Source organism: Panthera leo, chromosome C1 (genome assembly GCF_018350215.1).
Source record: "Panthera leo isolate Ple1 chromosome C1, P.leo_Ple1_pat1.1, whole genome shotgun sequence".
Taxonomy (NCBI): Eukaryota; Metazoa; Chordata; class Mammalia; order Carnivora; family Felidae; genus Panthera; species Panthera leo.
The window spans coordinates 56007201-56025548 of NC_056686.1; the positions used below are offsets into that span (position 1 = coordinate 56007201).

The following is an 18348-nucleotide window of genomic DNA, read 5'->3' on the forward strand; positions in this document are numbered from 1 at the left end:
GGCTTGTATTTTCTTGACGCTTTCAATTAAGGAAATAACAAAACCAACCCTGTCCTACATCCATGGTTAAGCCAGGCAAAAATGGACTCAGCTAATTATAAATTTGGCCCTGGCTGTTTTCTTAAGATGCCCTACAGGCCTGGGTGTGCACAGTTATAAAAATGAATGAGTACAATTATTTTGCAAACCAGCCTAACAGTTTAGTTCACATTACCTCTGTCGTTTTTCTCCATCACGTCAAGCATTTGCATTCTGGAGAAGTATTTTCCGCGTGTAAGAAGCCATTTTGCTAAGCATTGTCAAAATGATCCCTTGCTATAATGTGAAGCACCTTCTCCTAGTTGAAGTAAGCAGTCTGAAATATGCAATGGGGGAAACGTTCCTCCCATCAGGCCTTTTGCAAAGTGACAACTCAGAAAACATCCACTTATCCCTACTGTACTGCTTAAAGGCTATACATTTGGAAAAGGAGCTGGGGATATAACTGTTTCATAAACGAATGAGTCTGAAGTACCACGGGATATAGTAAAACTACATCCATTGGTGTTTGCCAGGTTGTAGAGGGGCTCTCTTCTCACTTCACTTGCCCTGAGAGGTGTGTCACCAGCCCCTCTCAAGTTCAGATTTCCCTCCGGAGTTTCAAACCTGCAGGCTCACTTCCCACTGGAGGTCTCTACTTCCACGGTTCAGAAAGCCAAACAACCAAAGCTGGTACACAATCTGCTCATCAAGTCTTGCAGATTTATTCCCCTCTCTCTCCTCACAGTCACTCCTCTTGCTCAAGGCCACCATGCTCTCGGGCCTAAATAACTCAACCACATGCCCCATTCCTGTCTGTTCTCCACACTACAGCCAGGGAGATGACTTCTGAAATACTTTCAATGCCTTTACATGGTCCTCCTTAAAATGTTTAAAAGTTGAAACTCCTTGAGGCACCCTGGTGGCTCAGTCAGTTAAGTGTCTGACTTCAGTTCAGGTCATGATTTCATGGTTTGTGAGTTCGAGCCCCACATCAGGCTCTCTGCTGACAGTGCACAGCCTGCTTTGGATCCCCCGTCTCCCTTTCTCCGTCCCTCCCCTGCTTGTGAGTCCTCTCTCTCTCAAATAAATAAACATTTAAAACTAAAAATAAAATAAATAAAATAAGATCTGGAACTCCCTGAATGGCATAAAAGGCTAATTTCTGGCCCCTGGTTGGTATTCTAGGTTCATATTTTAGGAGTTCCTCCCTACTCCTGTCACCCAGGTGGCAGGTCACCTTGAGTGTAGCCCGCCACTCCGCCTCCAGCCTTGGAATATGGGTGACAGCCTGGAATTGTAGCCCACCTAGACCACTTGGTGCCTGTGCAATGGTGGGCAAGTCACCCAACTCTTCTATCTACAGATGAGGACAGCGGTAATGCCCATCTCCTACAGTTGGGACGATTAAATGAGATAATGTGCATGAATTGCTGAGCACGGCCCTGGCATACAGCGAACACTCAGTAAATGCTAGCTGCTATTCAAGGTTAACTACACTGGCTGTACTCAAGGTCCCTGCCAGCACCCCAAATTTTAAAAAGGTGTCGCCTCTGAGCAGATGAATTAGAAAAAGGTTCCTTTTATTCTGAGCTGAGGATAGCACTCTGCATCCCCACTCATGCCAGACTCCTGTTCATCTTCTAAAATTTGATAGACTTAATCCTGCCTTCCCTCACTCACTAAAACTTGATGAAGTGGCCCTCGCACCCTGTACATCCATCACTGTAACACTTACCCTCCTACAGTCCGACTACCTGACTATTTCTCTCCCTACCCACTTCCCACGAAGACGGAGAAGTTCCCGAAAGCCAGGGACTGCCTCAGTCTCTTTCACCACTCTTATCGCCCATGTCTTTACAGAACAGATATTCATTAAGTATCTGCCAAATTAACACCACCCTTCTTTCTCCAAATACTTCTATGACCCAAAATTTCTTCTGTTACTCCACCATTTCTATACCCCACATGTGTGGTTTATAGTTTGCTCTGTTTTGGTGGCATTCATTCTTTCCCCAGGGCCTGCTGCCCTTTTCCTACTCCCACACATATGCATACATGTACACATACACACACACACACCCCTCAGAAAGATTCCTCAAAGTTGGCCCAATGGTCCTACTGAAGAACAATATACCTGTTCCCCAGGGTGAAAGGAGAGCTTTTAAGGGAAGTCATCCTGAGGGAGGTAGTGTCTCCTTTCCCCATGTCTGTCTAAATTATAATATGGAGCTGCATAAATATTCTGCCTGAGAGGGCTAGTGGGGGCAAAGGAGGAAACAAGATGTAACCTCAGGGGCTAGAAACCAAAGAATTTCTCTGAGTTTAACGATTAGCAAAGCAATAAAAGGGTTGGCCTTTGAGGTCTATATCCCAAGTGTGTAGGGATAAGGGAATAGGTGGGATTACCTGCAAGAGATTCCAGAGAAGAAAACCTGTACAGCACTCACTGAGGTATAACATGTCATGTCTTTGGTAATCTACTCAAGCCTCCTTTGCCAAGTTGGAAAGGAAGTTCATGAGGAACTGAGAACCCATAATACCCGGTGCTGCCAAGAGGGAATCAATACACCTCTGAAACCCCTAATGCTAGGTAGACCATTCCATCCAATTCATTTTTTCCTTCCACCAAATATTTTTAAGCACCTGCTAGTTTCCATGCACAATAGTGGGGGATAAAAAAAAAAAAAAAAAGGACATAAAATGTGAAGTTTGCTCTTAATTGTTTACAGTAGCGTAGGGAAGCCAGGCATAAACACAAATAAGTATAATCACATGTGGTTAGTACTACATTAGAATATAAAGTATACCGTCAGTACAAAGATGTCAAGAGTGCTGGCTAGGGGGTCAAAGAATATAGCACAGAATACATAATCTTCCGGATAACCTCATCCATAAGAGGTGATGTTTAACTGTAGCTTACAGGATGAGTAAGAGTTCATTAGGTAATGAAGAGAAAGATTTACAGGCAGAGGGAACTGCATGAATAAAAAGCCATGGAAGCATAAACAATATCATGGAGTCAGAGAAATTGAGAAATCAACTAATTCAATATGGCAGAGAATGGGAGTGGAGAGAATGGGTAAGGCGGGCGAGCAGGAAGGGTCTGATGACAAAGGGAAGAAGCTTGCTCTGAATGCTGTAGCATTTTGTTTAGAAAGATGTTTACGAAAAGAGGCCCGGCAGCTGTGTGAGAGGGTGGGGACATTAGCATAGAGAGATCTAGAGAAAACTCAGGCCCACTGCACTGACACAGTTCTCAGCATACTTAAGATTACCTAATCTCGTAGAAACTATCACCAGAAGAACCATCCCTGTTTTCCAAGTAATCTGAATTCAACAATGAACCGATCTTTGCCTAAGAATGCTTGAGAAATCAGAACCATTCAAGCTGGCAAGAGTTAAAACACTGGAAAGCAAACATGGCAATAGCTCTTTCCCATTTGACCATAATCAACATAAATGCGGAGAGAAAATAAACTTGACAGCCAAGGGAGCAAAACACACAGTGGGCTTCTTTGCTTTCTCCCCAAGACACTGTCAACGTACACAGCATTTAGAATAGCTGATTTGATGGTTACAGAAATCTACCTGCTTCTTCCTCTCGCCCCCACCCCTTCTCTCCGAAAGCAATTAGAGAAGAGAGCTTCATTCACACTGAATCTAAAAATAGATGGCAGAGTTCACAGACTGACAGCTGCATTCTCATACAGTAACCAGGAAAGGAAAGGGATGGCTAATTTAACTTAACAACTTCCAAAACAAACAGGGCAGAAGTAGTCCAGGATAAAGAGAAAACACAAAGGTCAGCTCTTCAAAGAGCTGGAAGAGGAATGGGGTCACTTGGTGGCAGTTTATTAGTCCTCCCCAAATCCTGATGAAATCAGCTAAGTATTTTGCCCAGATCTGCCTAGAGTCCTTCAGACAAGAGCTCTGGCAGACAAAGCTGCTACAGGAATCCAAGCAAGATCAGGCAGAAGGGCCAAGACTTGCCCTCTTAACTTCTCCATGCATCACCTGGATACCCACAAGCTGAGTAAGTCACTACGTTTTCTGGATAAGATAAATGAACACATTCCCCACTCCTACCACCACATCTAAATCATACTGCCTAGCCTGGGGCAGAGAAAAAAAAAAGTTATCCAAGAAATTAACAAGGATCGCTAAGAGGGAAAAACCAGGTGTCTAAAAGGAGTGACCGTTTCTTTTCCTCTTCTGGGTCCTAAAATGTTTTAGTTTCTCTCCTCATTCTGGCCTCCCCAGGGAGGGGATTATGGTTGCGCTTCAAAGAAACAAGGGAATGCCTGTGGGCGGGAAGCAGATTCTCTGCAGCACCGGCTCTCAGGGGGGCTCCCAGCCAGCTAAATGTCGGAGCACTGTACCCCAGCATTCCCCTGCCGCACTGCCTCCATTGCCCTGGTGACTAAGCTGTTTCAACAGCTGTGTTATTGCTGGATTCAGGCCAGTGTTCTTCACACAGAGGATCTGTGTGGGGAATTCAGGATTTGGGGCTCTATTTGCAGATGAGGGCCTACCCTTGATCAATCAGCAAGGGCCTTCCCCAGACTCAGGCTCCAAACAGCAATGAGACGATATTGGGCTGCCTGCCACCCAGCCTTCCAGAAGATGGACAGACTCCTTACAGCACAAAGGGGCGGGGGGGGGGGGGGGGAGAAGGTGATGTGTCCATGACAGGGAGAGAGAAAGAGAAAGAAGGAAGCAAAATCAAAACCACCCTTGGTTGAGCCCCAGAAGACCTCCACTGCCCCTCCCTCAATATAAGACACCTGCAGGAACATGCTCCTTTTTCTTCTCTTTCCCTCCTGCCATCTCCCTCAGTCTCTCCTTTGAAATAACTTCTCTTGCCCTTCAGGTGTTGTTGGCACCCCCTTTGCCTCTACAACACAAAGTCTGGGCAGCCCGTGGCCTCCCTGCCTCTCATCACATCACTTACACTCATTTATGTTCCTATCACCTCTGAGGCAAGCCGGGCCTGCTGACTTGTTCCCTCACTACCCCAGCCTCTAGGTTCTTTGCTCAGCAGGCAGGCACTCCTTTACTAACTGCTGAACAAACCACCAAAGTCCTTTGCACAGAGGGGTGACCCTTATTTCCTGTGTGTGTGTGGGGGGGGGGGGCAACAATTTTCATTTCTAGTCCATTCCAGGATGCACCTAAGAGCTCTATATTAACCTGCTCTCTCTCCTAAGTTCTCATCAAGAGGAACTAGGCTATATTTTCTGATATTGAAGAGACCATGGAAATGGGAGTTTTTGCATAAAGAAGGTATTGTATTCTTTTTTAATTTTTTAATGTTTATTTATTTTTGAGAGAGAGAGAGAGGGACAGAGACAGAGACACAGCATGAGAGGCAGAGGGGCAGAGAGAGAAGGAGACACAGAATCCGAAGCAAGCTCCAGGCTCTGAGCTGTCAGCACAGAGCCCGACATGGGGTCCGAACTCACAGAGTACAAGATCATGACCTCAGCTGAAGTCAGAGGCTTAACTGACTGAGCCACCCAGGTGCCCCAAGAAGGTATCGTATTTTCAAAAGAAATAAAACAACGATTTTTAAAATCTCCAACTTTTGAGTGCCTACTCCATGCAGACATATTAAGATGTGTAAACATTTTCAGACACATACATGCCAGCCTGACACAGATGATTGATTATCTGCTGTCTCAACACGAGGAAAATGAGGCCTGTGATCATACTGCTAGAACGGGAGAGAGGCAAACTATGAACTCAAGTGTGCCTGACACCACAGCTCAAGTTGTTTGCCATTATGTCACAGATCAGTTGAGTTAGGAGCCCTGTTTCTTGGTCTAGGTAAAGCCAATTAATAGCTGTACCATTTGAGTATTTTATGCATCGTATTCTTTCATTAATTACTGAAGTTGGATCAAACTAAGGTCCATCTAGTTCTAACATTTCACGAATGCAGAAATCTAACACACCACCAGCTGCTGAGCTGCATTCTGCACTTGCGGCATTGTGGCAAAAACAAAGAACAATAAAACAATCCCTGCCCTCAGGCCACTTGTAAAGGCGTTAGAGTGACAAGGGATAAAAACTCCAGTCTGACGAATGTAAGAGTTAAACAGTAGCAAATACAAAAATCCCAGAGTACACAGCAGTACTTGAGAAACAACCATCCTAACTATAAAAGGACAATAGTACATTTCAACAGTGTTTGTCTCCCCTCACCCCAAAATATCTTTTTGCTGCCAGCAGGACTAGCCAGCTAGCAGAAGGGATTCCGTCTGTTTCACGGGAAAGCTTTGTTTCTGACAAGTTTCGTAAAGGAAAAAGTAGGCTAGAACAAGCTTTTTATTTCCAACCCACCTTTTCTTCGTTCCCATGAATGAGGAGGGGATACAAATGAAGGCAGGCAGCCAGGGAGAAAAATAATATGGCTGGTGGTTCCTGACCTCTTGGATTCCTGCCGTCAGAGAAGCCCGAGAGGCAACATTTAATTGTGGAAAAACCAGCCTTGCTCTTCTCTTATCTTTTTCCTCTGTGACTTAAACCCACAATTACTGGCAACCCCTAGATTCCGAGTCACTCAGCTGGTGGTGGCAGCGATGGCTGTGTCTGTAGCTGAAAAGCAAAAGGGGAGTCAGATTTTACCTGCCTCCGAAGGCAGCCAGCCTCGAGCGAGCAGCCCTAACCCAGCTTTACGACTTCTCCCATTAAAAAGTTCACAGATGCCCTCCCGTCGGGAATACCACCGTGTGAGAAGTCCAAATGGAAAAAAAAAAAAAAAAAGAAATGCGATTTCCAGCTGCTGCATAATACAAAGAACAAGCTACGAATCTCAAATCCTGAATTCCACATTTTATTTCAGCACTGGATACGTGATTTTAAATTCCTTTTCTTAAGGATCAAACTCCAAATTTCTTTGCCTGGCCATCAATGCAACTCACTAACTGCCCCCTCAGTCTTTTAGGAGCTTATCTTTTCTCTCCAATATGAATTCTTCTCCAGGCTAACAAATGGGCTCTCTGTCCTTCACATACATGTTCTTTCACAGCATTTCATGGTGGGAAAATAGGGATCTTGGCCCTGACTTCCTCACCTATTAACGAGGTGACCCTGGAGAAGTCACTGCCATAGTTTTAGTCTGCAGAGCTTTGAGAGGTTGTGTCCCATACACTTCTACTCTTATCTTAAATTATTATCCTATTCCAAAACATTTTAATTTATATGTTAACACACATTTACAGTCAAATGTAATTAAACCATGCCTTGTGGGCATATTCTCCTAAGGATGCTGAAAAGTTCCCACATCTTCTATTTTAGGGTGTTCTCCAATTTCTTAAGTACTGATCAACATGTAATTTGAAACTCATGGGGTCCACCAATATCATGAAGTTGGAGCTCTTACCTAAAGATTCATGGATAACCTCTGGGGGTTCAGTTGAAACATGAATACAAGATGTCTCAATGGGACTTATGCACATTTTTCTCTGAAGGTCAAGGTCCTTGATCCAAAGTTAAGAACCACTGTCCTGAAGTAATGAAAGGCCTATTGCCAGCAACCACCCAGGTCCTTGTATTGCACACTCAGCCCTGCTATCTTCCTTTCTGGACTTCTTCGTTCTCTCCAGAACTCACACTCCTTTCTGCTTGAGTCCAAGAATAATAAGAACTCAACTTTACTGAGCATTGACCATGTACCAAGCACTTACTATGTAAAAGCTGCATAAGTATTATGCTAGTTTCATCCTTAAAACAATCTTATAAGGGTGGCACTACAATTACACACCTCTATTTAATAGATGAAGAAAATGAAGTACAAGGAAGTTCATTAACTTATCAAAGGTGTCACAAAACTTATAAGTGTCAGGTCAAGAACTTAGCCCAAACACTCTGGTTTCCTAGAACAAAATTCAGCTACTCTTGGACTGTTTCTTTGCCATCATATATTAGTCACAAATTTCAACATCTCCTTGAAGATTCTACCCTTCAGGACTTGGTTAAAAAATTACCTTCTCAGTTAAGTTAATCATTTCCCCTTCTTTGTTTATGGAATACTCTAGGCACTTAGCACTGAACACATTGGTGTAATTTTTAATTTCTTTCTCTCTGCACTAGACTGAGCTCCTAATTAGTTATTTTGAGTACATCTTGAGTATTTACACAGCCTGGGGCTATGCTAAGTATGGAGACAAAAAGATGAACAAGATACAGTCCCTGCCTTCAAAATTCAGTCTTGTAGGATAGAGAGAAGTAACAAAGAAGGGCCATGAGGTTTTTTAAAACTGTAGTATAAAGGATAAGGACTTATCTTTGTATCTTAAATCCTAAGTCCAAAAAATGCCAGCACGTAGTAGAAGCCCAATAAATGACCACTCAATGAATGAAGGAAGTTGGGAAGAGGGACTCAGAAGCCGGACTGTTGAATTAAAAGATCGACCTTCCTTTTATGAAAACTCTTTGAGGTTATTTATACACTGACTCACCTAAAAACTGCTTCCTGTGTTGGTGTCTATGATACATTTTTTAATGTCAGACTAAAAATACACTTCCAGTACACCAACCCTGTCTGCCTACCCAAGGACTAGAAATGAACACAAGGTAAACACATAACAAAATAAAATACTAGAAAACTCACTCATGTCAACACTAAGCTCACCCACTAGCAAAGGGGCATCTTCAAAAATGGTTCATACTTGAGGGTCTGTGAAGTCACCTATTTATAATGCTGAAGGGATACTCATAAGATTTTTATAAAGCAAAAGAATCTTAAGTGAGTCATGGACTAGCAGCAAAAGAGAGCTGGAGTGATAGGACCTCAGGAGTCATCTGGTATAATTTCCTGTTCAGAACAGGGAGATGCTCCATAGCACTACAGACGGACTGGGGGTGGGGTCAAGGCACTGGACTCCAGAGATCATTTTTGCTTATAACCCCTCTATTTCTCAGCTGTAAGACTCTGAATATGTCAATTTCCTCACTCTGCCAGAGAGACCTGTTGATATGATCAGATGAAATAAAAGTAAAGTTGTGTTGATCAGAGAGGATTCGGTTGCAGGTAGCAGGATTTCACCCACACTAGGTAGGAAGAAATCAGCTGGAAGGAGCCTGGGTGGCTCAGTTAGTTAAGCATCCGACTTTGGCTTAGGTCATGATCTCACAGTTTGTGGGTTCGAGCACCGCACTGGGCTCAGTGCTGACAGCTCAGAGTGTGGAGCCTGCTTTGGATTCTGTGTTTCCCTCTCTCTCTGCCCCTCCCCAGCTCTCTCTCTCTCTCAAAAATAAATAAACATTAAAAAATTAAAAAAAAAAAAAAAAAAAAAGAAAAGAAATCAGCTGGATGGAGACAAGGGTATCTCAAGAAATTTGAGGGCAGAAAGTACTACCAAACCTGAGGGACTAGAACCAGGAAGAAAGTCATCTTTTGTAGTCGATTGTAATTATACCCCATAGACCTTCACCTCCACTTGTCTCTTTGCACCTGGTTTTCCCACTCTGTGGCTTCTTCATACATGTGGTGAATGATGGTTGTCCAGGGAGCCCTCAGGGCTTCTCATTTAGATGCCAGTAAAGGTCAGCCTAGAAATACTGAATCCCAATGTTGCACAAGAGAGAATCTGATTGCTCTCCTTAGGTCGAGGGCCCATCCTAATCCAATCAGCTGCGGCTGGGGGGCTGGTCGTGCGGCCAGCAGCCCACTTAGCTGGTGTGGTGGAAGCCCGCACTCTGAGGGACAGGAAATATGGTAGTTCTGCAAGAAAATGGTATGAAGCCAAAGCGAATGGCTGGCCACAAAGACAACCATCAGCACCACCCTGTGCAAAGTATCACTGTGGTCACCATTACGATTCTCTCTACTCCAATAAGCTTTTGCTTGATTACTACCAGTGTTAAGCTGCTCCATACTTCAAGAGACAACTTCAACTGTGTGGCAGCAACTTTTTTTTTAAGATGCTGGATTTAAATATTTTGAATATTTAAAAATTTAAGTTTAAATATTTAAATTAAAATAAATATAAAATTTCAATATTTTCAATCCTCCCCCAAACCTTACCTGTAAAGAAGATATAACCTTCTTTGTTAGGTTAGGTCTGAACTTCCCTTATGGCCATAATATGAATAACAGGTAAGGCAGGAAAGACAGATTCCTTGAACAATTATTTTAGGAAATAACCTCGACCAGAAAAATTTAAAAACCAGAACCTCCTCTTGCTCTAAAGAATTACTACTACCTCTCCAACTAACACTATTAGTACTAATTTACTAAAGCAAAAGAGGAACTGGAACCATATCTAGCCTCAGTGTGGAGACAATAGGTAGATATTAAGGGAATTTTTTTTTTTTTTTCAAATGTAGAGTCCCTGGCACTTTTGCAAGTAGAATTCTGCTTTGTTGAACAGAGGATTTTCCTTCCCCCATCTAACTTATTTTTGTTTTGAAAAGCATAATCCAGAAAATCGTTTTTCTTTATATTTTCTTAAGTCAACCAAAATTGAAGTATGATTCTGGGGAAAACAACCTCACATTAGCTATGTGATGACTGACTGGCATTTAAATACTGACAAGAATACCCAAAGTCAGAAGAGGAGGTTAAAAAAAAAAAAAGAAAAAAAAAACCAAACACCTTATATATAGTGGGGGTGCCATCAAGGAATCTGTTGCTGCTAGCTGCTTTGCTATTCACATTCTTCATTGATGTCACCAGGATTTATTTTAGTAACCAGGATATACTTGTTATGGATGCAAAGAGAATCTCCTCGTTTATATTCTAAACTCAGAGCAGGAAATCAGACACGTGGGTGATCTGCAGCTGTGGTACTATAAACAGATTCTAGACTGCACTACATTCGCTGAACTACAGATTGGGAGATCTAAGAGAGAAAAATAGAAAATGCACCATCTTAGAAAGACCAGTGCAACTTCTGTCCAAGAATATTTGGGTGCTGTTTGGTAGAAGGCTCACTGACCTGTATAAGTTGTGTACTTGTTGCTGTGTACCATCCACCTACCTACATGGTTGATGTACAACTAGGAGATCCTGCTTTGTATTCAGCCAGCTATGCTACAGTGGGCAAGTATCTCAGGGTGTAAGGTTTCTTCGTCCAGTAAATTAAAAGATTAGTCCTTTAACATTTTTGGGACAAGTACCCAACTTGAAAACTTGACAAAAGCCACAAACCCTCTTAGTCTAAAAATAGATACAATAAATATGACTGGAATTTTACACAGAATACCAGGGGGCTTCCCTGGCCCTTGAAGTCCACCCATAAGGCTTCTTGGTTGAAGATTATTAGACTAGCAGCATTTTACGTTCCTTGCAGTGCTCAAAGTCTGCAATCACACAGCTGAGGTTTAATAACAATTACTATAAATTATTCAAACCATAGATGAGTATGTTTTGTTATGACTAGAAACTAACCTGATACAATCTACTTTCCAATGTTAAAGTGACCCGCAAGCCAATGGATAACCGGAAGGAAATAGGAGGGACTGGATATACCAAACTATAAACATTAATTTAAAAATCATGGGAAGGTTTTAGAGGAGCCCAATTCTGTTTCTAGGCTGTATTTCTTCTCTTGGATATACATAACACAAAACCTTTGAGCCAGATAATGGAGATCCAGAGAGTTTATAGTGATGCTATCCAAGTAATGAGCTTACCAATAATCACACCCAAATAAAACAAAGTCACAGGTTCCCATGTTCCTGCCAATATAAACCTGTTCACAATGGTTAATTCCAAAGTTGTGGCTGAAGAGAGTCCCTCAAAGGGAAAGATAATCCATAAATGAAAGCAAACAAACACGATGTTCCTAATCTCTACTGTTCTGGTTAATCAACAAAATATATTCTTCTCCCGTGATTTTAGTTTCTTTCTATCCTAAGTCAGTAGGTAAGGCTGATTCATACTAGAAAATTCTAGGTTCTTGCCTTGGTTTTAAGGGGGCACAGAACTCCACATGAAGAAAGCCAACTGGTCACAGAAGCTCATCTCAAATATTGACAACCTCCCTATCTTTTACCCACCTCCTCAAGCCCCACCACATTTAAGTCTCCTGGACCTTTTTGATGTATTTTGAGCTTTTTCAGTTTATCTTTTTTGGGGAGGAGAGGGCAGAGGGAAAATCTGAAGTCATTTTTGTTCACACTGACTCTGAGTAAGGTAGGTAAAGAAATATAAAAGGTAACTGAAAAAATATTGATGACACCAGCCTGTAATAAAAATTATCCAATCAGAAATGTTTCTTAGAAACAGAGACTGTCACATGGTCATGACTCAAATACGGTCTCTTTTTGAAAGTAATGGGAGGGTAGAATTACATTTCTTCTCAGTAGTTGCTTCAACATATTTTGTTAAAAAAGACTATCTGATAAAGCACAGAACTCCAGCCGCATGAATACCATTTTACCAATGGCCTGGTTCCATCCATCATTAGCAGTTGTAGTTCTATGGCATATGGAATCCTCTCCCCCATTAAGCTCTCTTTGTGGAATCTTCCCAAAAGGCATCTGGAAACCTAGACTTAAGAACCAAGATTCTTGCTAATGGCTAAGAATGAGTTCACAGACTTTCTTCCTCCTATAAATTCACCCCTAATCATTCTGGATAACATGACTGTTTTTTACAGTCAACAGATTGTTCTTTTATTCTAATTGTCTTTGTGTGTGGTGTCTAACATTCCATAACAGGTGTACAAATGGAAGAGCACGGTCACTTTGTAAAAAGTGAAGCAGAACTCTCAGCTATTGAACTTGAAAACTGGGTAATATTATCATTCTAATTATTTTTTTTGACTAGAAATATGTTTTATAGAAATGTTTTCAGTTTGAGAGAAGAAAAATCACTTGTCAGTTACAGAAATAATTCCATCATTTCGTGCAGTCATTTACAGTAATGAAACAAGCAAATAAAACTTAACACTCGATCGCAGTGGCTCAAGGCAAGACAATGACTTCATTACCGAAGAACAGAATAGATGTGCTGGCTTTTCTTAACACACAGCATTTACCATTATTTCTTCAGTGTAAGGAATTTTCAAACCCCTTAACATTCTAGATTTAGTACTCGACACAGATCAATCTATCTTAAGGCTCTCTGCCAATGAATCTCGGTGCTTCTACTTCAACAGCCTGTGGATTTGAAAGCGTGGTAGATGCATGTCAAAAAAAAAAGTTTCTTTGATCTCTGCACCCAGGTTCCTCAAAAGAAGCCCCATGGAGAGTCTGAGGTTATGCTAAGTATGTGACTTGCAGTTGTAATCAGTAGAGTGAAATTCCTTTTAACAAGTGGGCACCATCTTAGCCAATCCAAACCTGTCTTTCACAAATGCATACAGAAATCGAGTGACTGATAATACACTTTAAAAAGAATGAGATACACCCACTTTAGAGGGTATTTTCAAATAACAGAATTTGGTGTCACAGACAATCTAAGCCCATCACACAGATAAGCATTCATTTTTTGCAGTGATTAACCATATATCCAGATACCAGATGTTTCACCTGACTTTTCTCTGACACCCTTTTGTATACTCATACTCTCTCCATTTCCTCTATGTGGTAGAAACTGAAGTCCTGTGTCCCTTACAACTCTACAGAAGCACCATGTTTGTGCCCTGACAAAGAGGTTAATTCCAAGGCTTTGAAAGGTTCAGAAAAAGTTAGCAACAACTCAATCACAGATTTTTGACAGATAGGTCTGCTAGGAATTTGTCATTGGTATTTCACTGAAAGGTCAATTATTCCTGTTTCCAAGCATCTATAGGTCTCTAGATTCCCTTGAATGGGACTCCCCTCCCCAGCTCTTACAGCGTATTGGGTTTTTTTTTTTAATTTTTTTTCTTTAATCTTTATTTTTGAGACAGAGGGAGACAGAGTGAGAGCGGGGAAGGGACAGAGAGAGAGGGAGACACAGAATCCAAAGCAGGCTCCAGGTTCCGAGCTGACAGCATAGAGCCTGATGCGGAGCTTGAACTCACAAACCATGAGATCAGGACCTGAGCCAAAGTCCCACTGAGCCACCCAGGCGCCCCCAGCCTGTTGTTTTAAAACTATCACCACTTCAAAGCTGAACCGCCTACTGCTTTCCATACTTATCACTGAAGGACAATTGTAGGTTGTAAAATGTTTATGTTTAAAAGGTGAAAAATAGGGGTTCTTTTAAAGTTGCTTTTTCAAACACGGATTACCTTTTTTACATAAGGTACATAGACTATCTTCTTCGTCAATAATCAAATATAATATACATTCTCTAACCACTTTTGTCACTATAAATTTCCCTAGAATGTCATCACTCCCCCCCCCAAGGCATCAATCTGATGAAATCTTAGAACTGATTACGTAATGACAAGCTCTTAAAGAGTAAGTCAATATTTTCCAGATTCTGAGGGTTTGTCAAGATCTCAAATTCTAGCTAAAACCAGTATCACCTTAAATGGAAAAGTCTGAAAAGAATATACATTTAATATCAAATGACTAAAAGTCATTTAAAATATATAATTCTTAGGGCATCTGGGTGGCTCAGTTGGTTGAATGACTGACTCTTGATTTCAGCTCAGGTCATGATACCACAGTCACGGTCATGGGATAGAACCCCTCATCGGGCTCCATGCTGAGTGTGGAGCCTGTTTAAGATATTCATATTCTCTCTTTCTCTCCCCACACCCCCCACACTCTCTCTTCCCCACTGGTGCTCTCCCTTTCAAATTAAAATACAATACATAATTCTTAGATTATTTTATCTGCTCAAAGACTCTTCAAAGGTATGTTTATTAGATAGAGAAAAATTTTACATATCAAATAGGTAAAATCTCTTATTTGAAATCTGGAACTCATTTCATCGACTGCCTAAGAAAGTTTAAAGAAAAAAATAGAATTGGTCCTGACTTCTCCTTACATTTGAGGTAATATTGTTACAGCTGAATCTCTGATAAGCAGGAAGCCATTCACATATAATAGGATCCTATTTACCACACCTCTGATCCCTTCTTTCTTGTCCTACTGCTTCTGCCAGAAAGGCATCCAAACTAATGATAAAATATAAAAAGTAGACAGCAGTCTCATGTGTTAACACAGGATCAGAGGAAAACATAGACCTCCAGCGTCTTATAAATATTATTACAATTAAAAATCTCTCTATAAGCAGACAAGTAATCACTATTTAATTGATGCCTTCCTCAGTGTCCATAAACAAAGGTATAGAGAATAAATGTAGGGAAAAAATATTCCCACAAACCTAACATGTAACCTTCTCATATTAAAGTTAACAGCTCTCACCTATAGCTACTGCCCCAAAAAAGTATTTTATTGACCTGGTTTTCTTGATGGCTCTACGGTGTCAGTTACTTTATACATTCATTGAAGGAGCTGTTAGTTGCTGATCTTAATTTTTTAGTCTGCCACCATCAGGTATGGGCCCTCATGTTACAAGAAATTTAACAATTTTTTTAAGAATCTTTAGTACAATCTTTTTTCTAGATGAAGATAAAATATATTTTGGAGGCAGAATACATACTTGAGAGAGAAAAAAAACAGAAGACGTTGAAATTCATTTACATATAGAAATGTTTAAAGCCTCACCACTGAAGGCATTTTTAATATTTAGGATTAGTATTTGCTGGGAAGTAATTCATTTGTGAAGTTGTTAACATATATATAATAGGTTCTGATCACCAAATAGGGTGTGTGTGTGTGTGTGTGTGTGTGTTTGTGTGTGTGTGTGTGCGCGCGCGTGTGTATTGGGAGTGGGTACTCCCATATCCAACAATTCTCTGACACCAGCAGAGTGTTCTACAACACAACTCAATTCTGACACTATCTAACTGGAGATGGCACCTAATCCCAAAGGGTAAGGGCTCAGTTCCACAGGGAACCTTCCGCTTTACATGCCAATCTCAGGCCCAGGGTGCTACCTGTACTTCTGACCAACTGGCTATAAAATTAGAGGTTCCCACAAAACCCTACTTGGGTTTAATCTGCTAGAGCAGTTCAAAGAATTCAGAAAACCCATTAACTCACTAGATTACCAATTTATTACAAAGGATATGAATCAACAGCCAGATCAGAGTTACATGGGGCAAGGTCCCTAGTGAAATTCCTTCTTGGGGGCGCCTGGGTGTCTCAGTGGGTTGAGTGTCCTACTTTGGTTCAGGTCATGATCTCATGGTTCATGAGTTCAAGTCCCGGCGCAGAGCTTGCTTCAGATTCTCTGTCTCTGTCTCTCTCTGCTCCTCCCAATCGCTCTCAAAAATAAACGAACATTTAAAAGAAAGAAAAGAAGGAAGGAAGGAAGGAAGGAAGGAAGGAAGGAAGGAAGGAAAGAAGGAAGGAAGGAAGGAATTCCTTGTTTCCTCATAAAGCTTGTGGCCCAGCAGGGTAGCATAGGAGGTGTTCTGGTTTCCCAACCTGGGAGCTCTCTGAAATCCCTTCCTTTGGGGTTTTTATGGAGGTCTCATTACATAGGCATGACTCATTAAATCTTTGGCTATTGGTGACTGAGTCGACCTTCAGCTCCTCTCCCCTCCCTGAAAATCAAGAGTTTTCATGCTTGGTTCCCCTGGCAACCAGCCCCCACCCTTAGTGCTTTCCAAAAGTCACCCCAGTATATAAGCCCAGTTGTGGTGGAAAGGGGCTTGTTATGAACAAGACACCCATTTCACCTTTATGGATTGATGCACCAAATATCATAACAAAAGATGCTCCCATTGTTCTTATCGCTCAGGAAATTCCAAGGGTTGTGGGAACTGTAAGCCAGGAACTGGATAAAGACCAAATATATATGAGAAGTATATTTTGGTGATCTGAATGACCAAATACACATTTCTTACAAATCACAGTGTCACAACATTGCATATTCCTCTCATTGTAGCACATATCTTTCTTTTTGGTAAGTCAAATGTTTCCCAAACACTGTCTTTCCCAACTCCTTAAAAGAACATGTTCTTGTTCAGTCTTGTATCTTTAGTACTTAGTGTTTAACATACGGTTGGGACATAATGAAGTCTGAATGAGTGAATGAATAAATGTGTTACACAAACAATGAAGAAGACAAATAGGCAAGAGAATGTGAACATGTGAAATACAAAATACACCACGGAATGCTTCAGGCTGTGCAAATCTGGACCTTCATATCAGCCATTCCTTCTAGCTTGAATGTTCTTTTATTTGTCCCCACCCTCACCCCCAACTCCTCATCTGGGTTTTCACTCTTTGACACTCACTTTAAATATCTATTTGCTCACTTCTACACACACACACGCATGTACATACACACATGTACGTGTGTGCCAAGGCAGTCTTCCCTTTCCACGTTCTAAAGACTTTTCTTTGTATTTCCACAGCCTCCTGTGCACACCGTGGTTGCAGCCCCTAGCACATCATACTAGAATGATTGTTTATTTGCTCATCATTGCCACTTGACTATAAACCCCTTAAAGGACAGTGTCTTCATCTGTATCCGTATCCATATGTCTAGCCATCAGCACAATGCCTAGTGGTAGTAGGCACTCCACAACAGTTTGAAATAATGGGTATGAGACTGAATGAATGGAAGAGGCTCTCTATTCTGGAAAGTCATCTTAGCATATCTTTTTGTTCCCAATAAGAGGCCAATCAAGCACATGTATTGGTAACTCCTGTAGAAAATGAAATTAATGATTAAATATTGAGATTATTGCCTATACAGGAAAATAAGAATTGGAAACAGTGATGCTTTAATCCATGGACATGCCTCAGGCAGAGAGGACTCCAACACACCTTTTCCTCTTTCCATCTCACCCTGGATCCTGTGTCAGTAAGAAATGTTTTCTTCCTAGGGGCACCTGGGTGGCTCAGTTGCTTAAGCACCCGACTTCGGCTCAGGTCATGATCTCAAGGTTTGTGAGTTTAAGCCCCAGCATCAGATCCTCTGTCCCCTCCCTCTCTGCATCTCCCTCGCTTGCACGCTCTCTCTCTCTCCCAAAAATAAATAAAACATTAAAAAAAAGTGTTTTCTTCCTTCTCAACTTAAGTTTCCCTATACTGTTTTCAGATGCCACACATAGATCTGTCTTCCAGAAATCATCCAGTAATCTCCTGCTCATGCAATGTGTATATGTCTCATGTCCTCAGAATCTTGAACCACAGCTGAGTAAGCTAAACACACACACACACACGCACACAACAAACAAACAAAAAAAACAAACAAACAAAACCCTAGTTTTATGGGAAAATGGGTGCTCATGGGTTGGCATTCCCATTTTGACAGGGATCTTGACTAATATGATGGCTTTTCTCAACATGGGACCTTTAAGAAATCCTCAAATCTCTCTGCTGGGATGAGTTCCTTCTTAACACTAGAAAGGTGAGAAA

General features: G+C 41.4%; 1 protein-coding gene across 4 annotated transcripts in view; it reads right to left on the reverse strand.

Moving 5' to 3' along the window:
- The window catches only part of WLS (Wnt ligand secretion mediator), a 100310-nt gene that overhangs the window by 39208 nt on the left and 42754 nt on the right, over positions 1-18348 (reverse strand). The gene's annotated exons all lie outside the window — the stretch shown is intronic.